At 38.0% G+C, this 25236-nt stretch overlaps 1 protein-coding gene across 1 annotated transcript in view; it reads right to left on the bottom strand.

Annotated features, from left to right (window-relative positions):
• Positions 1-11512, bottom strand: part of wscd2 (WSC domain containing 2) — a 49206-nt gene extending 37694 nt beyond the window's left edge. The window contains exon 1 of the mRNA XM_028033905.1: positions 10963-11512. The gene's annotated coding sequence lies outside the window, so the exon portion shown is untranslated. The remainder of the gene's footprint in view (positions 1-10962) is intronic.
• Positions 11513-25236: the final 13724 nt, after the last annotated feature.

Genomic DNA, 25236 nt, shown 5'->3' with positions numbered 1-25236 from the left:
CTGTAACATGGCAAAATATAAAAAGCACTGCACACAAGCTTGTAATGCACTGGATATGAATGCAGTTTCTTTCACTCCCACACTCGAAATACAGTAAAAAAAAACAACAACAAAAAAACGATGACGGTAAAACATACATTCACTCAAAATCAATATTTTTAGTTGTACAAAACTAAGAATCTTGAGCTGTTTCCAAGCTAGAAAACTGAATTGCTCTAAAAATATCTGAGAAAATTGAGAAAGGGTAACCTCTATGCAAAGGTTACATGAACTGAATATGTGCATAGGAAAAGCCCTGTGTTATGTAGCTAAGCATGCCTGTGTGTGATGTCTGTCTGCAGGAGCAGAAATGGGCAATGTATCTAGGGATTCGGGCTCTCTGACAGCTGCCTGCTTTCGGCTTGCAGGAATGAGAGCGCCTCAGAGCTGCCGCCTCTCCAGAGATGAATAAAATATGACAAGCACACAGAGTAGTGCTTCGCTGTTGCTCTGATGCAACATGGAACAACACCTCCAACGCTAAGGAAGAAGGAGGAGGCCTGCTCGTGCTTCCATCTGGGTGTGTGAGAGCAAAATCTAAGAAATATCAGCAAGATAAAACATAAGATTATCTTAACTTTCTCGAAAAGACATGCACACTGTGACACATTGCTGCATCTATCTCTTGGTCATATTTTCAGCTTGCCAAGTGTAGGTTTGAAATTTCTGCCCTCTGAAACTTAAAAAGCACTTATACCATATAAAATGTCTTTCCACAGAAAAACCTGGTGGGTTTTGGCCAATCAGCCTTGACTCACTAGGGCAATCAGTAAGTGCTGAAATTTTAGAAGCTGTGAACGGTGCAAATAAAAATACCTCACAGCTCCGATGTCACTGTAGGAGTTGTGCCTAAAACACACAACTGGGAGACCTGTGAGTTTAAGATTAATTCAAGTACTGTGAGGTTGAGAGTAAACCAAAAAAGATCACCTCTCTCAAACTCCCAACATGTTTTTTTGAGAAGAGTGCTCAGCAGTAGCGCAGCAATGATTAACCCTGCGGTGCTACACGCAATTACAGTTACTGCTGTTGTTGTGTTCAACTGCAGAGGGAGCAACTTTTTATATAACATAAATAAATATTCATTCAAATGCTTGCTTAGGTTTAGGTTGATAAATTGACGATTAATGTGGCTGCAAGCAGCTTCAAAGGGGCAATCAGCACCTTCCTGAGGCAGAGTTGCTATGGCAACGTGATTTGATCATGTTAAAGGTTTGGCTAAAGCAATGAGAATAACAGCATGTGGCTTAATAAAGCTCCCCAGTGGTCAAATGACCCAAAGGTGTTGAGAAAACCTCAGATGGTAAAAAGCTGGTCTACAGCCAGTTGTGATTAAATGTGGAGTCGACATGAAAGTGCTTTAAAAGTAGAACATACTTGATGAACCTCATGAATATTTTTGTTGGAAAATTCCTTTTTTTACCCCATTTTCAAAGAATCTGCATTGCTTTTTACACATTCGCTTTGCCTTTCTCTTCTCCAAATATGCCTGTGGCTTCAAAAAGCCTAAGATGACAGAAAATTGAAAAGTCAATGGGTAATATCACAGCAGCAGTAACAGAACTATTCTTTTCAGTCTAAGGTAAAAGTGCGCGAAACAGCCACAGAGAGGCTGTTGTGGTTAAGATGGAAAGAAAAGAACAAATTTGGGGGTTTTTTTGCATTTAATGCGAAGCAGAGAAATCCCATGAGGGGATTCATTCCCTCTTGTCAAGTCTGGTCTGTGATGCTTTCTTTGCCTCTTGGTGTGAAATTATATAAGGACAGAGACAATATGGGGGCTGTAACTGGTGCTGTTGTTAAATCTTGTGAGCTGCAAAGGAGGCTGCCACAGAGCTGAGTTGGTGAGTAGGTGTAAAGTAGAGGAGGGCGGTGCAAGCAGCATCTTAGTAAAACAAATGGAGAACCTTTCACTCAGCGGCTCTGCAAACACACAGTTTGCTGCAGTGGGGGTTCTGCTTAGGCGGGTTGTTTCCAAGCAAAAAGGACAGCCTAAAGAAAAAAAAAATCAACTTTGCATAAAATTCTTGAAAATGCTAAATGAAAAACGCCTGAAGTCTGAGAGAAGATTGAGAAAAAGATCAATACTTAAAAACTGTTTGCTAATGAGTAGTTATTCAAGGTTACAAGTCCAGAGACCTGTGGGAGGGCTGGGAAGGGCCTGAATTATTGATCCTGGCTTGGTCCCTTGAAGCTTTTCAGCATATTTAAAGAGGCCAAAAATTATATTTGGTGTCATTGCAAGATATGCATTTTAAAAGAAAAGGCTTGCAGATTCTTGCCAAGCAGCTTTATGTTTTGTGACCACACTGGCAATATTATCAAAAGATATAAGGTCCATGGAACAGTAGCCAATCTCTCAAAACAAGGACAAAAAAATAAGTGCAATCCCAGATTTTTAAAAAGAGCTGAGAAAACCATCTAAAGCCACTGAAGCTGAAGGCCAAGGTGAAGGTATGTTGCTTTCTGGTTGGATCATCTGTTGCATTTTACACTATAATAATAACTATAATAATGTTTTCCATGGAGGAAAACATAGGTTTTGTTTTGGGGTTACTTTCCTGTGTTTATCATGGGGAACATTGAAACTGTGCACAAGGTTTCATTTCAAAATTATGGTTGCAATGAGTCTGCTATCAAATGTCTATGGAAATACCTGAAAACTGCAGTGTGGGGATGACACATTTCAAACTCAAGACTTAATAAGGGATTGCATGAAAACTTTTGATACTGGATGTTTAAATGCATCAGGGGCTTTGCTACAGAGTTAAAGGGTTTTTTTTATCACCCAAGACTCAAGGACATTAACAAGCATAACATAAACGTTTTGAGACAAACGTAGGCTTATCATTCATTATAGTTTCAGTTTCCTTTCCCCTTGCATTATTTGCTGAAATTAAAATGGTGTATGTAGAAAACCTCACTCACAACATTTAAGAAAGAAAGAATCATTCACATGGTGCTAGTTTAAATGAATTAAATCACTGAACATCTACGGTGACCAGCGGTGGGCTTTTTTTTCGCAGTTTACTTCTACAGGAGACAATTCAAGCAAACTGTTGCAATGGCCCAGTCAAAGTCCAGATCCCTGCATTACTGAGTAGCTATGGTCAAATCTTAACAGGACTGAGCAGAAATTTGTGTGAAAAAATGTCACTAAAAGCTGCAAAAAGAGAAGACTCATAAAACATCCTTTTACATCCATCTGATCAATGAACTGGAGGATTTATCGGCACAACTGTATTAACAGAGACACAATAAGGTTGTGTGAGACTGATTGCAGTAGTTTTCTTTAAAGATAATTGAGTTCTTCTGGTAATTGTAGAGCGGTATGTCATAATTTTATACAGCTGTGTATATAAACCGTAATATGAAAAAAGGAAAAACAAACAATGCAAACTGCATCTGTTTTCATTAATTGTAAAATCTTATCAAGCAACCACATGAATACTGAAGGATGCTGGAAACTCTTAGACAAGACAATATTAAACACTGAAACTGAGTCTGACTGAACACCAGGACAGTGTTTATGTTGCTGGTCGACTGAGGAGAGGTCTGAAGTCTAAGTCAGTGAGATGCTTAGTCATTCTCCCCCTCATCATCCTAGATGTGACATAGGCAAAGACGCAGAGATATCAAAAGGAGATGATACGGGTTGACAGATCATGATGACTGGTTTGTGGCTGACCAGGCGTGTTACATTTACAGCACATGATAGTTCCTAACATCAGGGTCGACCCGAGTCATTCTACCGACAGATGGAGAACATAAGCAGCAAGGAGGAGCTGAGGTTAGCGCTCTGCTTTCTGCCAGGAAACTAGCTGATAAGGGGATAGACTTAGGCGCTCATCCTGGCTGCTGCTGGAAAATTAATTGAACCACATGTAAGACTGTGAACGTAGGAATCATAATCCCCTATTTTAGGTGCGTATGAATAAGCCCTGCCTGGTTTACTGCTACACATCTTTCACATGAAATCCCAATGGATGTAATTACTAAGCAAAAAACTATCATTAGGAAGTGCAACTATTACCCTTGAACAGCATATTCCCGGCAGGAGGTAGGTAAAAGTAGTTTATCCCCTCAAAAACCTTTAGCATCCCATAATTCCAGCAGTAGATGGAAACGTAATGATGCACAACTTGATTTGGGCATGGTGCTTCACTTCACAGCAACCTGACAAATTTCTCTAGCAAGTGTGAAAACCCAATTAGGGCCCAACACACTGAGAGGAGATCAGACGCCACTGTTGACGCTGACTTTGCAGGCTGACAGAACCAGAGGGGACTCCCGTTATTTATCGCAGGAGAAGAAGGAGGGGGGGGCTCCTGCATCTGTGCAGCAGTATTGTTGGTATGCTGCTTATCAAAATCTCCTGGCATCCTCTTTAAAGCTAAGCCCTGTCTGATTCTGCACAGCGCAGGCTGCGCAGTGCTTTCACAGATTGACGAACACTGTTTGAGGTGCAGCTGACAAAGCATCCCAGTGCTGATTTCTAACGCTGATCTAATATCGACGTTGCTTCACTAACAAGCCTATAAAAGGAATCCTTATATGTTTGACTCTCATTAAATAAAGCCTTCGCCATTCTTATCCTCAGTAGAAATTAATTAGGTCTTCATGAGTTTGTCATCTTCATTTTGGAATAAATAACTTTAATGTGGTTATAAATGAAGTTTCTGGTTAAAGCTGCAGTCGGTACCTGAAGGAAACAGTTTTCCTCTAAAGTTACGTTACGTTGTTTCTCCGCCATTAGCACAGCTGCAGCAAACCCACAATCACGAGTGTGATTGACAGTGCTAAGACCTTCCTCTGGACTCTGGTTGTTTCTGACCAGAACCGGTGTATTTTTGCAAATGGGAGCAGGACCACTCGATGAGCTTGATTTTTTCACTATTTCTCTGTCTCATATTATCCTGTCAGGACAGTTCTAACAAATATGTAAAAAACATTTTTTTATAAAAGTTACCTAGTGCAACTTTAAGGTGAAAAACATAACGCTCACAGCTACACAGACCTTTTTTGTCTTCCAAAGAGGCAAAGCTATGCATCTAAATTTTTCCTGTTTAAAGGCTTTTCTGTGTGCAGATTGGAGCTCTGTTGATACAGCAGGTAAGGAAAACAGAGCCCATCAGTTTAATACCTACAAAGACCTTTTTGTGATGCAGGGATCAGGTTGAACAGAGAACAAGAAGGTCTGCTACTCCAGGTGAGCAATTACAGAGGCGATGTGTTAATCCTGCTGACTGGCACTGTCTCAAGGTCAACTACAGACCCCAGAAAATGAGTGTTTTGTATTCACTTGTCCACCCCCCTCTTCTGAGTTCTCATTTCCCAAAGCTTTCATACACTCTCCAGAGAGATTTAAGCACGACATTTAGAGAGCAGAGAGTCCCTTTGAAGCTTTAGAGGGTAAATAGTTCAGGTCAGATGAAGGAGAGCCAGCTTTGGTTGATTCACAAACAGTAAATGTTCCAAAACTCCTTCTATAGGAGAGATATTGTTTTTGTAAAAATATATTGTAACATTTATCAATTTAGTATCAAAAATAATGCTTTTAAATCAGACAGAAAAATCTACATAACACATAATATACAGCAGGGGTGTCCAAGGTGCGGCGCAGGGGCCATCTGTGGCGCTCTGAATAGTTTTGAGTGGCCAACAAACACAAGTCAAAACTGACACAGATTTACCCACCACCACATTAGGGTAATGTTGATGGACTTTCAGAGAAAGAGATATCTATATTCTTTCTTTCATAGATCAACATATCACAAAACAATGAGCTCAATTTCAGAAATTGTGTGGCTTTCTTAATGCTTTAAGAATACTTCTACAAAAATCGGACTATTTTGTTTGTTTTAATAAAACATATGTTCAGCTTATTGTTCAGTAGGTACAATTACAAAAAAACATGGCCCCAGAATCTGGAGTCCTACAACTTATCCTAGAGGAGCCAACTATAAGACTGGCTGCTCTAATACTATAGTTGGGGAGTCAATCCCATAATTGTGTAAAATAAGAAACAAGCTTATGTTACACAGCTTATTTTCTGTGTAAAATAAGCTTACATTGGTGCAGCTTATTTTAAACAGAAAACAACAATTATTTAACCAGGAAATGGAGGTAGGACAAGGTGCTTCGCCAATGATGCACTGAAAACAGAATAATTAAAGCAGCCATCTGTAAATCTGTGTAGACTGGAGATGTTTTAAGAAAGGATATGTCCACTTTGGTCTTGGTCCCTCTCAGACGACCTTTGAGAGCAGATAATCTAGATTTCTAAAAGCAAAGGCATCAGAGTTACCTACGGCTGGTAACATATTGAAGACTAGAGTCCTTTCAAATAAACATTACTTTAAATAATTACAATGTATCCCTCTAAGGGTGGGAAAATGCTCTCTTCAAACTCTAGCAAAAGATTTCTGTGACTGCCAAAAAGAAACACAAAATGGAAGGATTGTTAAAGATATTCTCAGCAGGATATCTGGCTCAGTCAGAGAAAAGCCAAAATGCAGGTTTTACAGTAAAAATGTAATAAGCCTTGAAATTAAATCCTATGACACAAAAAACTGAATGCCTTCATGGTGAAAATAAGATAAAAACTATGCAACAAGTCAACATTTTTTAATCACAGCAGGTATTTCCTATTTCTGCCAAAAAAACAATAAAAGACTAAAATTGTTTCTATCAGCAAACTCCAGATTAAAGTGAGGGATAAGGTTTTGGGGTTTCCCAGTTCTTATCTGATTTGTGTCCTCTGGTATTTCCTTGCCACCTGTTTAGGCAGGCATTATCCGAAAAGGTTTAACGGAAAAATTCTGGTGTTGGGGAATAATCCTATTATAAGATGAAAATCTGTCTGAGAGGTGCATGCAGCAAAAAGGGTGACAAACTACTCAAATCTGTGCATCAGTTTAATGCTTTTTCTGTCTTATGTATCTTTTTATAATGGAAAAAGTAAAAAAGTTGTTGCAAAACACATTAATTTAGGGATAGCTTTTCTACAGCCACACTCTGGAGACAAATCCTCATTTCATTTACTCAATTACCCTAATTTTTGTTTGCTCATGTTGAAAATGGAGTTTCCCAATCTTTTATGTGGATCAGCCAAAGACAAAGTGATAATCCTATCCTTCAAACCGTCATGCTGTTAAGGGGAAACTATTAAGACAAAGGGTGTATAAGCTGAATTAGCAAAACACAAACTGCATGCAAAGCTGGAAAACTGCATTTATTCCATGGATATGGTTTGTTGATTGGAAAAATCCAAACATTCTCCAGCAATCACAGTTTTTTCCCTTCACAGTGACACTCACCTTGATAGAGACTATACTGATTGCTGTAGATTCCTGTCTGTAGTATCTAGAGTGGAAATATGCTAATGTTAGCCTAGTACTTCAATAAACTTTTATATTTATATTTATATTCATATTTTATAATGTATTTTATTTTATTCTGGAGTAACCTCACAACATTGGAAGCTCAAAACATTGTCCTGAGCCGTATGCAACAAAATTTCGTTCTGTATACACCCTGTGCATGCAAAATGACAATAAAGTCAGTCTAAGTCTAAACTGCTCAATAAAAACATGTCAATATAAAGAACCAAGATGTGTGAAAAATAACACAGTTTTCCAAACTCAAATAAACTTTTTTCTTCCTTATTCAGACCTGCAAACAGTAACGAACAACACCGGCCCTGTAAAGAGCCAGAAACTTTCAAGATGACTTTGGCAAAGGCATCAGGGTTTTTAATGCTAAGCTATTTTAGTAAGCGCTCTAATAAGGATCTTGACATTCTTTCTTCGCAGTGATATATTAAGAATCAGTCCACCCATCAAACCCACATACAGTTTCTGCTGCATGGCCATCATTTTACTGTAATGACCAGCAAAAGTTACGCCCACTGTAATTTCTGTCAGTTCCCCCGGTGATCGTCAAAAGATCGGGGAGCCACTGGACATGATTCACCGCATGTCCCTGAGAGGACGGCCGAGAGGGATGCAGAACTAAGCAGCGGAGAATTTCAAAGCCTTCCCGCTCTGCACTACGCCAATACACAACGGGCTCCATATCAGAGCCACTCTTAGGTTCTCCTCTGCAGCAAAAGCTAATCTCAAAAATACAACATTACAAGGTGCAAAAGAAATGCTGTAACCTCAAAGAATCTAATCTTTGTAGAACATTTAAGATTCCTTTTTAGTGCCAGAGGGGTTCTGGGGTTAAAAAAGCATCTACCTTGACTCTGATTATTCTCTGCATCAACCACAGCAGTGGGAACAGCATCATGCATTGAAACGAGTGAACAAACATGAATTTCAGCTGTTGGCTTTTTTCCCCGATGTCTGTCTTTGCTGCCTCAGGGAAGAGAAAGCTTTCAGGACATTACAGCAGCTGCTAGTAAAACCATGTGATGTATTTTTTATGACAGAGCTTTCACACATTTCTCTTGAATAGCTGAAACCATATTCATACATGACATAAATGCTCATTAGGTCTTTATGGGATTAAAAATGGGTTTAGCGAAGTTCATGGCATTGATCAGTTCAGCTTGTTCTGAATTCAGGATCTGTGAGCCGGCCGTGGTCGCGTCCCCTCTGCCATAACAAGAGGTCTGTCAGGCTCTGTGTTTTTTATTTACTGTCATGGCAAGTGCTGAAATAGCAGCAGCATGAGCAATTAGTGTCATTCATGAATTGATTTAACCACACTGTGATCAATCCAAAGAACCACAAGGCTCCTCTTCTTCCTCCTCTTCAGCGCTTTCCAGTGAGAGGTGGCTCAATTCAGTGATGTATAATTCAACAAGGTCACTGCAAACAAGGTGAGACAGTGGAGATGCTCTCTCAGAATGATTACAACTGCATCATCATTGCTTGATTTTGTTCTTTGTAAAGTTTTTCTGACAGATACTCAAATGCATGTTGTATTCTGCTGAGGTTAGCTCCACAATAAATGAAAGACTTGCTCCATGAAACAGCATGCAGTGAGTCTTGAGGTGAAAATCTGAAAATAAAGATGCACAAATCCCCGCGACGCTGTTATTGTTAAAAAAAAACAAAAAAAAAACAGAAGGTGTTTTTTTCTGCTGTATCTTCTACTATATTAGCACCGTCCTGTGTGTGTCTACTACAGGTTATTGTAAAATAAGAGAGGCAGATATAGCATGTCCTGTCTGTATAGTTTGCACTTATCAGTGCACAAAATATTATTATTATCAACATACAGGAACATCTTTAAAAAAAAAAAACAGAATATTGTGTAAAAGAGTAATTTTTCTTGCCAGTTATCTCAGAAAGTAAAACTCATTTTATATAGACTCACTAAACTTAGATAGTTTTATGTGTTATTATAATTTTTGAGACACTGAAGTTTGCGCTTTCTTTACCTATAAAAATAATCATTAAACCTGCAAAACAAATGAAAACCTGAAATTTTTCAATCTGTATAAAATGACTGTATTACTTTGTGAGATGATTGGCAAGAAATATTGCAATTTTATGCATTATTCTAGTTTTCTGAGATGAACTTGTTTGTGTGTGAATTACTAATGATGTAGAGGAATGTTTGGCATCAAGGTGGTGCATTTGTTAGTGCTGTTGCCTTGCAGCAAGAACAACCGGGTGCAAATCCCAGCTTATTTTTGTGCATATAGTTTGTACATTTTCTCCTTGTTTCTTGGGGTTCATTCACCCCAGGGAAAACCAGCATCCTCTCACAGTCCAAAGACATTCATGTTGGGTTAATCATCCACTCCACATCACCCTTAAATGTAAGCGTAAGAGGCCACGGTGGTCTGTCCTGTGTGTCTACTGGCAACCAGTTCCAGTATATCCAACTGTTGCAGTCTGGGCAAAAATACATACACATTTTCTTATTTTTCTTTTTGCATTTCATTTTGTAAAATATAACATATGGTTTCAGTTGTCAGCATGGTATGTTGCATTTTATTATGCAGTTGCAACAATTACTGTTACAAACAGCTGACAACAAAAAAGAATAGAGCTTATTTTCAAATACAATTTTGGAGTAGTGGAGCCATTGACGTAGCCCTTTCCCAACAATCATAGTTACTCATGTGGCCCATTGGGAAAATTTAGTGGCCACCTCTGTCCACCAAACCATCAATCATGAACAAGACATGGAGGAATTTACACTTCTCCTTTTGGGGCAGAGGCTCAGCGAGGACCTGGATGGAGCAGTGCACCTTTTTTTTTGTTGTTTGTTTAATTAGCTACATCTGTACTCTTCAGTTGTAAATAACTGGAGTTGCAAGTGTTTGCAGCTGTTAGTTTTTTGGGTCAGCAGCTGAAAGGTTCTGAAGCCACACACTACAAAACAGGCTCAGCACAGGTTGAACTCGGCCAGTGTGAATTGTAGCTGTGGTTAAAAATTAGCAGGAGGTCTCTAATGAAATTCTAGCATCTTCACACGTGGGGGCCCCGGGTGACAAAGGGGTCCAGTCTGTGGGCCACCAAGCATGCATTCAGTTTGACTTAAGCCTCTTCACAGGCCAACAAACAAGTCAAACAAGAAAACGCAAAGACGTAGAAACAGCTGTCACAAACTAACAGAAATCTCATTTTTGTCAGCTAATGCAGCTGTTATGTTGTAACTGCTTGCAACATGATCTGGAATTTAATTAGTCGGAACAAAACAAGCAGTGATTTCTTCCCCATTACACTAGGGCAGCATTAGTGCTGCAAACTAATATGTGGGTTTTTGACGTTTTCCGCCACTTGTTTATTCCAGAAGTGTTCTTGTTCAATCAGGAACCAGCAAGACTCCTGCAGCACAGATCCAACCAGTGCTGCCCTTGCAGTTTTCACTACTGTGTGAGCTGCTGCTGGTGCTGCAGCAGATATCTGTGATTCAGGTGTTAATCAAATTAAGAGATAACATGAGTACTGCTCTTCTTACCTCAGCCTGGGTGAAGCCTCAGCAGATGGTGTGGCTGTTCATGCAGGAAGGAACTCAGCTGAGGACGGTCATCTGTCAGGCTCAGTTATGATGTTTCACCTCCAGAGTAAACAACTCCTGTGTCTGCCGTGCTTCCGTCCGCAGACTGCAGAGGTTAGTTGGTGGATCCCGTTAGCTCGTACGGTCTCTCTGCGCTGGTTCTGCAATGAGCTTCAGTCTATATACCGCGGATAACCCGCTGCACGCTTCTATGTGTCGCTCAGAGAGACAAGGAGAAGTGTTAATGGCTCCCAGCGCTGGCTCCGACTCCTTCCTCTTACAATCACTGCTGTAATCTGTTTAAGTCGAAGCTTGGATGCGATTTAAGCGGTGGGTCGACCTGTCTTGTTTTTTCTTCTTCTTTTTTGTCGGCTGTCCGATGAGCAGACAGCTTCATGCTGCAGGGAGGCAGCGCCGCACCGTGCGCCCTGCGCTCCCACATGGACCAACAGCACTGCCTGCTGTACTTAAAGCGACACAGCAGATATTTCTTCTTACCGGGCAAAGCAGGTAAACCTCATCAGCCAGGTCAGGGCCGGCCCGAAGGTTTATGAGGCCCTGCAGAATTACGTTTGGGGGCCGAGTCAGATGATTGGAAGTGTGATTTAAAGATTACTCTAATTAATTGACTATACCAAATAAATTTAAAATCAGAAATTTTTAATCACCTGTCGTGTCTATCAATTCTAATGCACTTTTAAAGACAATAAACAAACACGGATGCTTAGTACAAAGTATTAAAATCAGGCTGTGCATGTGATTAACGCCTGAATTCAGTAACTGAGCAGTGAGTTAAAAAATTCAGTGTTGCCACTGTGTGAGGGTGTGGTAGTTTTGGCCTTCACATGCGGTGAAGCTGTTAACCAAAACTTAATGAGGCAAGTTCAGGCAAAAAAGGTTAACACTTACTGATCAGAATATAGAATAGAACAAAATAGAATAGAATAGAATTCCAATGTGTTTTCCTCTAACTCAAGAATAGTAAGGATTTGTTAACAGATAGAGATTTAATATAACATAAAATAGACATGTAAACAACATGCATTTAAGAAATAAATGTTTACAAATTCAGAATCCAGCTGAAATTAGCAGAATATCTTTTTTATTATATTATAGAGAGGTTAGGTCTTGTATGGATCCATTTAATTTTTTAGTCCTGTGAGAATTCAAATTCTCACAGGACTTCTTGCTATTTTAGTCTAATTGAGCAATTATAGATTGTTTGTTGGTGAGCAATATCTCAATTTGTGTTTCTACATGAATTTCTTATTTTCATGCACTAATGTTTAATAAATGATTCAAATGTTTCCCAAGCAACTGAACACAGAACCACTTGTGTCTAAAGATTTTATCCTTTCAGACATATTTTTCACTACAAGTTCTTCTCTTAAGGTTGAACTCACCTGCTGCTTCTTGTTCAGTTTTCAATCATTTCTCTATGTTTTTCTTATGTCATTTATATCTATTGCTTTCTCTCTTTTCTTCTTAGACATAATGCTATAATCTTGGTCTGTCAATTCATATAGTATCCAGTAGTGATTTCCCAATCACAATAAAGTTTTGAAGTGCTAACATTGTAATAGTTTTGCTCTCTTCTTTGCATCTCAATCAATCAATCAATCAATCAATATCAGATATTTGAATGCTTAAAAAAATCTTACCGCTAAAGGAAGCATGCAGAAGGTAAAAGTATAAAAACAAAAAGATCAAAAAACTTTCAACATAAGACATAAAGGACATAAGAAGACATAAGAAAAATTACACTGTACAGCATGCTCAAATGAAATAATTGTTTAATTGAGTTGGATAATTTGAAGAATAAAAGAAAATATAACATTTGCATGTATATTTAAGCATAAAATAAAATCAGAAATACAAAGGAGAAAAAAATAAGCTATTTGAAAAGGCATTTGTAGTGCACCACTCTGAGGCTACATGCAGAAATGAAATGATGTAAATGTCAAAAACCTTCCTGATATGAGGTTTCTGAATATAAACTAATCATATTCAAGCTCACCCTTTCGGTCATGTCAAGATTCGCTCAGTTGGTTTTCAATTTTTCCTGCTTGGCTCTCTGATTTTAATCCTTTATGCATCGCTCCTCTCAAACCCACCTCCAGATGTTTAGCCATGTGTGGCTCTGTTCTACACAGGATTTCTGCTTAAACCGGGATGATCATCTGCTCTGCTTAACAGCAGTGTTTAGTGTGTAAACCGTGTTGAGACAGTTTTATTACATTGTTCCTTACCAATTCTGCTGCCTATACATACATTTGTTCAAAGTCTTGCTATCAATACTCACCTGGATTTAGCCCTGTACTTTGACTGGGCCATTCTGCATGAATCTGCTTTGATGCAACTAATTTCATTGTAGATCTTGCTTTATGGGGTTGTAGTCCTTATGGTAGTGGAACCTGCACTTTAGTCTGAAGTCTTTTGCAGTATGTTTTATACTGAGGCTTTTCTCTATCCGTCATTCTCGCCAACCTCGGATCGGTTTTCCTGCCACTGCTGATGAGAACTATCCCCATAGTATCATGCTGCCAATATTTTTCACTGCAGGGATAATGTGCTCACGCTGATGATCAGGGTTGTTTGCTATGTGACCCCTACCCAGCCTGCAATGAACTGAAAATAGGACTTTTTATGTCTTTTTGTCCACAGTGACTTTTGTGACTGAAGGCAGGATGTGTAGAGTGCCTCCACTGATAGTTCAACTATCAGCAGATTTTCTGCTGAACTTCAGAGTTAAAAATGGGCTTTGAGAAAATGGGTTTCCCTGATATATAGACTTCATAGTTTGGCAGGTTAGTTTGGCAGCCACCTCTTATTGGGTTAACATTTTTATACTGAGGATAAATTAAACATGGATGGACTCCATTAGTAGATGTTACTTAGGGGCCTTAGGATAAAGGCATTTGAAACAAATACACACCACACTTTAAATTTTTATTAGTAAAAAAAAAAAAAAGAAAAAGTGAATACCCTTCTTCCTTGTTGTTCCACTTCACATTTATGTGCTATATTGAGTCGATCAAATCACATGAAATCTCAACAAGACACCTTAAAGTTTGTGGTAACAAAGCCAAAAACTTCAAGTGGTATAAATACTGTTTTCCAGGACAGTGTTTTTCTCTTTGCGTTACCACCGGTTATTTGGACAAGCTACTTAGTTATTAAAAGTTTTTTGCTGGCTTGTCCTTGAGGCATAACACGCTGACTCAACATCGATGACTCCTCATACTTCAGCAGCATCAATTCACGGGCTGCTGTCGCCAGCAGCGCTGTCATATACAATTATCTCCTCTACATGGTGACTCAGCTGCACACTTCTACTTTTAAAATTACCAGCAAGCAGCAGTGGTATTACTCATGCTGAATCAGGCAGGGAGAGCGCGGGACAGTGGCCAAAAATGCACTGAAGAACCCACTCCGAAATTTGAGCAGGGTAAATTGGATTTTGCTGCATCGATTTGGTAAACAACTCAACCGAATGTTACAAAAGGATTCACAATCCCTCTTCTATTTTTCATGTGCTATTAAATGACAAACGAACATACAAGAGGCGACAAATCATGCAGTGAAAGTGAAAAAGCTAAAGGCAGTACTCCCAGCAAGTATGCTCTGTGAGTTTGGCTTTCATGTAGCTCACTGGTTTATCTCGCCCTCAAAAGCAGAGCACAGAACTAAATAGAGGATAATGGGCTCGTTGTGTAAAATCTCTTCTCTCTCGTGGGGATACGTTGGCAGTGAACTGAAACGGGGGAGCATTAAAAAAAAACACATTCTGACCATGTTTTCTTATTTCTACATCTTTCAAACAGATCTGAGCCCAGAGAGCAAGAAGTAAACAAGTATGCAGTGATATTAATGTCTTTGTTTCCTTCATGATTAAGTTAAATATTTATTAATACAAAACAACAACACACATCTCAAGGAATAAATTGCTTTTTCAAATATTTAGTGGGCTTAGACTCGCAATGTGAAATTCTTGTGAAAGTTTCTCCCATGAGACCCGTCTCACTCCCTGTGCCAAAACAAAGAGCATCGTGAGGAACATAACGCAGCTGCAGTTTGGAAAATCTTTTAAAGTCGGTCATTTTCATCTGCAATACGTATGCAAAACCTTTCTCACAAAGCTTTCTAACTCAAGACACAGAGAGAAGAACAGTTTCTGTTAGCCGAACCCTGCAAACAGAAACTTCATACTGATTTCAAAAGTCATCCTCGTTTGCTCTGAAAGGTTTTCAGTTTCAGGATTATTCATAAACATAAACATAAGGGAAACCAAGTGACAAAGTCAGACCAAACATTGTGTTGGTTTCAAGGGGGTTTCGAGTGACTAAAACTAAACGTCAGTACGATCTCCAGCCTGCTGGAATCACTGAACTGTTAAGACTGTAGCTAGAGCACATCATGTTGGTAATATTAGACATAAATAATAAATGTAATCACATGTAATGTAACCCTTATGTTTTGGGTATTGCTCCAACACATATGGAGAGGTAATATAACTTTTGTCAGTACTGAAAAATGCAAGGAAAATTAACGAACAATAATAATGTTTTTGTAAAATGTAATTGAAAAACATTTTTTGGAGAACAAATTAGGAAACCCCTACATTTATTTCCAACATAAATGATCTAAAACATTATACAGGTGTATCACATCAGGTTAACATGTAGAGAATGGGAACAAGAGAAGAATTATACCATATATCAGAATGCTTGAGGAAAATATATCAAAATCTGTAGAAAAACTACAGAATACAGAACCCTGGACCTTGCAACACAAGAGCAATACAAAGCACACCACTAAGTTCACCAAGGACTGGCTGACAATGATAAAATGGAAGAAACTGACTTAAAACAGGCAATATTCCTTTCAAACAACTCACTGCTGAAAGTGATCAATTATTATGTAGATGGCAAAAACAGAGGTCTCACTGAACTAATTTCAACCAATAAGGATGAAACTCATGCTGAAGGGTTATGTTGATGTGATTTATTCCTCAGCACTAAAACACTTTTTTGTTTTTTTTTGTTCATTTCTGTTAAATAAGTAAAATAAGGCTAATTGTTGTTGTTTAGATTTAATTCAACTGCTTTCCACAGATGAATAAAGCAAGTTTAGACCTCCATATGAGAGCATTTATGTTAAAAGAACTGAATATCTTGTGAGATTGTTGTGTTTTTTTTTACAGGCAAAGTATGATGTTTGAAGAAAACACTGGAATCCAAACATAATTCAGAAAGAGCATATCTGAGAGACCAAAATGCAGAAGGGGATAATAATGTGAAGCAGCTGCCTCTTGAATGTTTTCCCTTGTGCAGAAAAACAGAATCAAGACTTGGCTCTCCTTCAGCTCTGACCTAAATAAAACACACCTCCAGAAATCTGATGGAGTGAAACTTTACTGGGTTAAACCTGAAAGAAATCTTTCACCCACCTGTCATGAAAACTTGCTAATCTGCCACGCCTGTTGTGCTGTAATGTGTGGAGACAGATTTCACCATATCAACTCAGGAAGTGGTTTATAGTTTGATTGTTTTTATAAAAATTAAAGGTCAAGAAAAACTGGAGGGAGAAAATTACTGTGGAGGAGAGAAAAGAAAAGAGGAGAAGCTTTCAGAGGGATCCGTAAAGATTGTATAAGCAGCTGCTGAGGAGACACAGAATGAGCTTCAAAAGAAGATCAGCTAAGGTTCGGTAGTGAAGGTAAGATAGGATGAGTACAGAATGTAAACCATTTCCATGGCGGATTGAAGGCGGTGAGGTTCATATAAGAGTCTCAAGGCAGCAAAATTCGATGTAAGCAATCATTTATGTCTTTCTCAGCTGCAGTGGTATCTATGAATGTTACAAGCCGTGGCCTTTTTGTTTTGGTTGCCACTGAGAAGTTGTAAGTTACCGTGCACTTGCAGGTGGCTGATTTGCTTATCTAAATATGTGGCTGCATGTTCTGGGTTAGCTGCCGGCTGCGGTCTCAAAGATGAAGCTTGTAGGTCAACCCTCTGCCAGATGCTGTCATGTCTGAAGATGCTAGATTATTTACCTCTTGTTTGCCTAAAACAGGATGTGGCCCTATTTGTGACCCCAATTTCACATGACCTTCTTGCTTCTTTGTTTGTGTACCAAGTCAAATATATGATTTAATGAGGACAACGATGTTTTTTTAATTGCTTGCTTTTAGTAGAAAATAATTAATTAAAAATCGTAATAGACAAGTGCAGGAAGAATCCAGTTTGCAGTTATGTGTGCTGGTGCCATTGCTACAACTACAACAGCTGGAGTCAAATTCAAATTGGAATGTGGCATGCATGTGGAAACTGTAGGTGCACTTTTTCTATTAAAAAATACAACAAACAAACAGCAAATTATCTGAAAACATGTGAAGAACCAGAACTGATCAAGAAAATAAACCAGTTTATTATTTAGGTTAATTAAAAAAATTATTAATAACCTGATTAAAAGAACTGTAGGTAACAAGCATGTTTATGTGTATAGAAAAAAATAAGCAACATAAAAAGACTAACTAGTCTTCAATAAGACAATTGTCATTGTAATTTTCAGCTGTAAAAACTTTGTATATCAGATCTGTGTTGTTAGTTATCTCCTTCCTGGTGGCATTTAGAACATATTGGTGATCCGTGATGGGAATACCAGTGACGTGTCTCCAATATGTGTGACATTCATGGATTATGTGCACACGTACAAACGCATGCTCTCTGGAATATTTTCCCATTGATCTTAAAACTGAAATAACAGAATCAATGAATGTAGCTGCCGAGCAGCGTGTTTGACCTTTCAGCTAAAACACACTTGCCTCCCACTCAGCAGGAAGCATTTTGAATTCAGATGAAATTACATAAGACTTTTTTTCCTGCTTCATTTTTGACTAATTTGAGTGTGTATCTAAGTGGTTTGTACAGTCTTAAAAGTTGGATTTTGAGCCCTAGTCGAAAGATAAAGGGATCCAACTCTTGTTTGTTAACGTCTATTTCTGGATTGTCTCTCCAACTAGCTCTGTTGCTTCAAAAAAAGTGTTTTCAAATTAATTATCTGCTGATTATTTGTTTGGTTCATACATTTTTAGGATGTCTTGATATGTATAATTTATTTGGCCATTAAACATGAACATCTGTAATTGTTTTCATGCTCAGCCCAGTAGGGGCCCCTCTTTAAGATTTTGAGCACAGACCCCATGAAAGGCTATGAACACAAGAGATTCTTGCAGATTAAATGCAACCCAAAGCCATCTCAACACACTGTGCTGTAAACTTCATTTTTGGGGGCATAATAATGTTGTTTCAGCTCTTTCAACACAATCAGAAAATGGTCATTTTAGTCTTTCAGGTTTCTTTTCTCCTTTCTTAGGTATTTCTTTACTTCCTTGTGAAATTAGTTTTTGTGTTTGTTCTGCTTTCATGTTCCCTAAATATATATTTTATTTTAATCATATTCTTAATTTATTCTCTCTTTGTAGTTGTGTTTGTTTGGAGCCATTTTGTCATAATTTTTCATTTATTATCCCATTTTTCCCTTTCTTTTTGCTAGGTGCGCCTCTTGGTTGTGGTTTTCATCATAAAAATCTCTTCAGTTAAAGGTGACTTTCATTCTGCTGTGAGTTTCCCATTGACAAAATATTTGGTTTCCTGTTCCCCAAGAAGATGGATTGCAAAACCAGTCCTCCGCATACATGAACTGTTTTGCAAACAGTAAGACATGTTGGTGAAAACAAAGGATACTTTATGGACATGAAGTATTTATTAAATTATTACTGTATTTGTCTCATCTTTCCCTTGTGATTTTTGAGCAGTGTCTGCAATGAGCATTTTTTAAATTTAAAAACAGGATTTTTTTTGTCTCAGGCTGAATGCTGAGGGCAGCATGTCGCATTGAGATGATATTGCATTAAACAAGTAACGGTGTGAAGGTAAAACATGTTTGAGTTCAAAACAGAGAAAGAAACTGATTTTAAAGAATTGGAGCAAGATCCGTTGTGGTGGCACCAACCATTTATGAAACCTTATGACGGCTGCTGGTTTTAATAATTCAGCAGGTTCATTAAAAACTACCAAAGAAACATTTTGCATTATTTATAAGACTCACTAAATTTATTAGAGATATGTATAAGTCATGACATTTTTCTTTTTAAAGGATTTGACTCGAAACTAGTACACAGAGGTGAGTCTTAACAAACTAAATGAGGTTTCACAGCCACAAAATATGTTTAGCTGGGTCGGCTGAGGCTGTGAAATCAACCACACACTCAAACTCATTATTCAAGGTGCGTCTCAATGTCGCCGCTGCAACACCAGACAGTGTTACTAAAGACCTGAATCTTTCACTTCCTCTAAAAAGATAATGATTATTTTATTGAGCTTTGTTTGATCCCTTTGACTCTGCGTCCTGTCACGTCTCATCAGATGCATCTGAGGATTTATTCTCAGCTCAGATCTGTCTACTACTGGTAAAAAAAAAAAATTAAAAAAAACAGGTCTCATTTTCACGTGTGTGTGTGTGTGTGTGTGTGTGTGTGTGTGTGTGTGTGTGTGTGTGTGTGTGTGTGTGTGTGTGTGTGTGTGTGTTTGCGTGCATGTGTGATTATTCATTTCATCAATATATAGGTGGGGAGAAACCTTATATTAATAAGAAATAATATATAGCTGATTTTAATAGACTTGAGATCCATAAGAACAATGGAGTAACATAAAAAATATTTCATTGAACACCACACTTTCTCATTTCGAAAAGCACTGTGTAAAAACTGAAGCTTGCAGCAGTGTATAGCATATTATCATGAGACGCCAGAGCTGTGGAGCGGTGAGTGACAAATCATGCCTATCTGTCTGGAAAACCAATAAATGGTTCTGGTTTTGGTGGTTCCCAGGACAACAGCCCTTACCTGGCTTCATTGTGTCGAGTGTAAAGTTTGGCACAGAGGGGTTTATGGTGTGGCGCTGTTGGGGTGTGTGTTTGCGTGTGACTCTGCGTTGTCCTGTGTGTAGTGGTCCAGGGAACCCATGAACTTTGGAGATCGACACCAGCCTCCTTGTGACCCTGCCAGGATAATCAGATTTTGGATGAATGGATCATTGATAAATATATTTCCTCTGCAAACAAGACTTGAAGACAAGTTTATTTTACCCATACAACATTCAAAACATGCCACAACAAACAAGGTAGCATATTTTGTTTTGTGAATGAGATGCTGCTGATGCAAAATCGGGAGCTAAAAATTACAGCTCTTGGACCTTTGACATTTAAGATGTTTGGGAAAATTTCTAGTATTTCATGTATTTTCAGTAGTAATTTGAACAATCTTTCCTGATTAAAAATCCATTTGTTGATTTTAAGAAATGCAATACTCTAAGATGTCCACTAGCAATGTTTGAAATTGCGTTTGACTGGCAATACATATAGATTTACAATGAAGAGTCCCCAAAGCAAATACAGTGGGAGTTAGTTCTTTGCTTATTGCAGAGTGGGAGAAAATAAATGTTGATTTTGAAGAAGCCGTCAAAAGGCAGCTCACTTATGTCACAACTCATTCTGAACATGCCCAGGAGATCTAACCCAATTCATGGCGCAATTTGTCTCACTGACATCCCCTGTCATTTGTGTCTCTTTCTTCTATTGCCACCATAAATATGCTCAGATGACCTAAAAAAAAGAGGCTGGATGGTGCCTGCCATTTCATTTTTCCATGAGGACAGAACAAAATCAATAAGGATCAACAAGATTCAGCCATGTTAGTTTGACGCAGTTTGTTTCTGCAGCATTCGCCTTACTTTAATATCTCTAGATTCTGAACACTGATGGCACAGCTCACATGTAAAAGCTATGTTGATAAAGGTCTTGATGCTATTTAGCTGAGATGAAAGCTTGTAATGGATTGTCTGGGGAGAAGATTTAAAATCGTTTAAATGCATGGTTCCTCTTGCTCATTAGTTATAGCTTTGTCTTTAGAAAAGCTCTAATTTTGTAAATTTTAATAAAATTATTTCAGCTAAAGAGCTGATTAGCAAGGTATTGTATCCTGACTGACTACTAGGTTTCACATTAAAGAGAAAAGTGTTGGCTAGAAAAAAAATTAAATAATTCCAGCAATCAGGTTAGGGCAAAAAGGGATGCAAATTAATAGAGAAAAGGCAAACGTTTAATCACCCTTAACCTTGCTACTTTTCCTGCTATCTAAAAAATACAGACAGATTCAAGTGCTGCGAAATCTCTGTGACCTAAAGGTAGAAGCACACAGTATGCTGTATCTGCTGTGAAATCTTTTATAAAGATAAAAGACTTTTTCTAAATGTGTGCCAGCACTCATGACTTACATTCATATTGTATTCTGCACCATTTAATGAAGCTCTTTGTGAATAAGAAAGAGTGCTGTTGGTATTTTTAGCCACCATTTCAGGATCCTCAAGGTCATCTGTGGAGAAATGTCCCCTCTGTAGTGAAGTTTATGCATACTGAGAGAGAAAGGTGAAATGCTGTCATTTCATATTTAATATTTTTCTAAATCACAGATTTTTTTTTTCTGCAGGTACAGTGCCTTTCAAAAATATTTACATCCGTTTATTGTCAGATTACAACAAGATTGTACGTGATAGACCAGTATGACCCTTCAGTACCTAAGCTATGCATCTCTGCAACTCCTGCAGAGTCGATGAACCTCTTTTTTATGATTATTGCACTCCAGTCCTGTGAAGTCTAAGGCTGCGTCTGTTTCAGATAACATGTTGAACATTGTGTTGTTCGAAGCTTAGGATTTTATTTTATAGCCTTGCTCTGCTTTAGACATCTCCAAAACATTATCACTGACCTTTGTGGTGTATTCCTTGGTGTTCATGATCATGTTTGTTCACTAACCCCCAACAAATACAAATAGAGAAAATAGAGGTCTGTGGTAGTAATGAGAAGTTCAGTGGGCATGAATACTTTAGAGAGGAACTGTATAGATTAGAAGACATAAATAAGACTGAAAAAAAGGCAGAACAGAAAGGTCAAACAAAACAAAAAAATGCTGCACTTGAAACAGTATTTTTGAAATTACTATGTTTGCATTGAAATTCAGCTTAGCTGCTGCCAGTTTCAGGAAGCTTCTTTGCAAGAAAGAAGTAAATTCTGGAGATACTAGATTATTTAATGCATATCTGTTGTTTTAGGCAAGAAATATGGAAAAAAAAACTTGACACAAGTAAAATGTGATATCTATATTCTAAACCCTAGAAGCAGGTGCTCTGGCCCTGTTACCAGCAAGGGTTGAGGTTCATTCAGTAGCAGACTTGTAATACATGCACATCCTAAACAGTTTAAATGAAACACTCAAAAAAAAATCATCATTACAAATGCAACTGTGCAGTGAAGTGCACTGTTGCATTCAAGCCTTGAAGCTCCTATCTGCATATGAATACTTTGCTAGATTTATTCATTTGCATTTGAAAGACTAAGAGAATGATCTTAAGTAAACATAAATGCTTTCTCAGCCATACTGAACATCTAATTCTCATAGAAATGATAAAAAAGGATGCATTTTACACTCACCTTGTATTTCTCTAGAGCCTGTTTATTATTGTTCTACTCTGCGGTGCAAAACTGCTGAGGCTTTGTCTAAAATGTTTTTTCTATGCTTTTTAGGTTACTTTATTTGACTTGTGAGTCATACTTGCTTGTCAGTTGCTTGTCAGATGAATCAGTCCTGTCTGAGAGTAACGCAGTTAAATGCAAATCAAAGAAACCACAAAAGAGTGCACATCTGTAATGAGTGCCACAAAGGTGGAGAGGAAGAGATTTCAGTGCAGGTCTGCAGATGCAAAGAAAAGGAGTGAAGAGGAAGTCAGCAAACAAAAATGGTCAAAAAGTCGTCCACAAATCACAGTGGACTCTGATTTTTGTTGTTATCCGATGCCTTAAAAGACTTCATACTTAAATTTTCACACTCAAAAAGATGACCTGATTCATTAGCACACAGTTTATAAATAAATAAATAAAACTGATTCTAAGTGCTTAAAATAGAAGGCAACTAGATTTCTTTTTTTTCTTGAAGATATTTTATCTATGCTCCTAAGTTTTAGATTGTGGGCTTTTTGGAGCTGGATAAATCTTTTAGGTGAGAGGTGAAACGTCATCAAGAAACAAGAGAAGAAATCTGGTTGCCTTCTGTTTAGTGCATGTCGTCGTCATGTCCTAGATAAGTGACACCAAGTGAATGAAACAGAGCAGCTCCTGAACTCAGAAAACCCTAGTAAATGCTTTTTAATTGCATTGATATAACAACTATCCACATATCAGGAAAGGCAATAAATTGGAGGCAAACAACAAAAAGGAACTTCATTTTGCCCCTCAGATAGTGAGCAGCAAAAACATCCCAAAATCCTGAAACTTCCACATCCATGGCTTGCAGCTGATATGAGGTTTGCTGATTTTGGCACAAAAAACATGTCATCTGTTCTGGTTTACAATTAATTCAGTATTAGACTTATCTGTCCAAAGAATTACAACATTCCCAAATTCAAAGGTCAAAAGAATGTTTTCCCTAAATTCACCAGGCTTCTGATGTGGAGTTGAAATGATATCAAAAGGAAATGTGCTCACCAAGATCATCTAATGCAGTCATTTAGTGTTCATAAAGCATTTCTATTTCGTAACCACTTTTCTGCTTTTTACTCTAGTGCAGATGGATGACCACAGCAGCTGGAGGATGTTGTGTAAGAGTTACTTCACAAGAGTTACTTCTACACTGAAGAAAAAAAAAAAAAACCCAAGCTCGATTGCTAATTTCACCCTCTGGCTTGCAGAGATAAATAGCTTCATACCACTCAACATGAAATAGATAGCAGCCTATCTCCTCTTTCATTGGCCATCCGGGATCACAACCAACCTCCTCTCCTAGTCTGGTCATTAATTTACTTCCCCTTGGGCTCCACTGTCTATAGCTATTGATCACACAGCCCTCCCAGTGCTAATTTAATGCCTGTGATACGTTCTGTCATGGAGAAAGCAGGAAGGGAGTATTGATTAACGTACAGTTCTGCTGAGGGCACTACAGCCGCACTTTATGACAAGGGAGTAATTAACTCAGCTCTGATCTCCTGTGGTTGGAGTGGTTTTGTTTTCTGCAGTTCACTATGTTAACCATACAAAGAGATCACAATCTCACAGTGAACATTATCAGCGTATGTGCTGATGTCAAGTCAGCGTGATTAAGCTTGCCCTGCACATACTTTTACCCTGCATATATTCCCCTCCTACAGTTTGTCATCTGTTAATGCATTTTATTTTCCTTTTAAATACTTCTGCAGTCGTTATGTCATTCTATGCCCAGAGCAGCAAAGCCGATCATGAGGAGCATAAATTAGAATAATAAAGGTTTCTACTGCTATTGAACTGAAGTGAAGTCTTTAATAAGATATGGTAGCTATATTTACAGATGTAATGGTTGGTTTGAAGCATGAGAGCAGAGATGGACCATCACTGTGAAGACTAAAATACAGCCGGTGAAACCGATGTTAATGGTTTTACTGTTAAAGAATGGACTCCATTGGGGTAAAAACCATTACTATGATTTAATTTACGTTGCTATGCTGCCACCTAGTGGCAATAAGGAAGACACCACTAACATGTTGAAGTAATAGGTTCAAAAGATACTTGGGACTAAGAGGACAAAAAACAACAAAAAACCTAAACGATCATTCATTAGTCTTAGAGGTAAATAAATAAATACTGTATTTCACTATATTGGAGACTTGGAATAATTTTGTTTTTGTTGGTTTGACTGTTTTTTTTAGTAGACGACAACATACGTAATGGCGTCTCGGGTGTAGCTTTTTCAGTTTATTTTATTGATTTCTTAATGGTGACTGTGAAATAAAAATGAAGTAATCTAATAAGAATAGTCTGACTTGTACCCTGCATGTTTTAGTAGACATCAATTAAAACATTCATGTTTGTGTTCTTTTTAATCTTGCTTCTTAGCTATAGTTGCTTATATCCTCCAAGAACTGCGGATCTGCAGTTTCTTCCCAAGAAAGAGTGAAATAATGAAGCTGTTTAAGATTCAATACACAACTAATTGAATACTACGGCCTTATGCCTGTCGGGAAGCAACGGATGTTACATCAAATATCAAAAACCAGTGAAAGACATGTGAGGAGAAAGAAATTTACATGAGGCAGACACATCTTACTATTAAAAACGTTATTTAAAAAAGTATAAAAACTTGAAGATTTT

The sequence above is a fragment of the Xiphophorus couchianus genome, chromosome 12 (assembly GCF_001444195.1).
Source record: "Xiphophorus couchianus chromosome 12, X_couchianus-1.0, whole genome shotgun sequence".
In the NCBI taxonomy this organism is placed as follows: domain Eukaryota; kingdom Metazoa; phylum Chordata; class Actinopteri; order Cyprinodontiformes; family Poeciliidae; genus Xiphophorus; species Xiphophorus couchianus.
The sequence above is the reverse complement of the archived record's forward strand: the minus strand, read 5'-3'. Positions and strand labels throughout refer to the sequence as shown.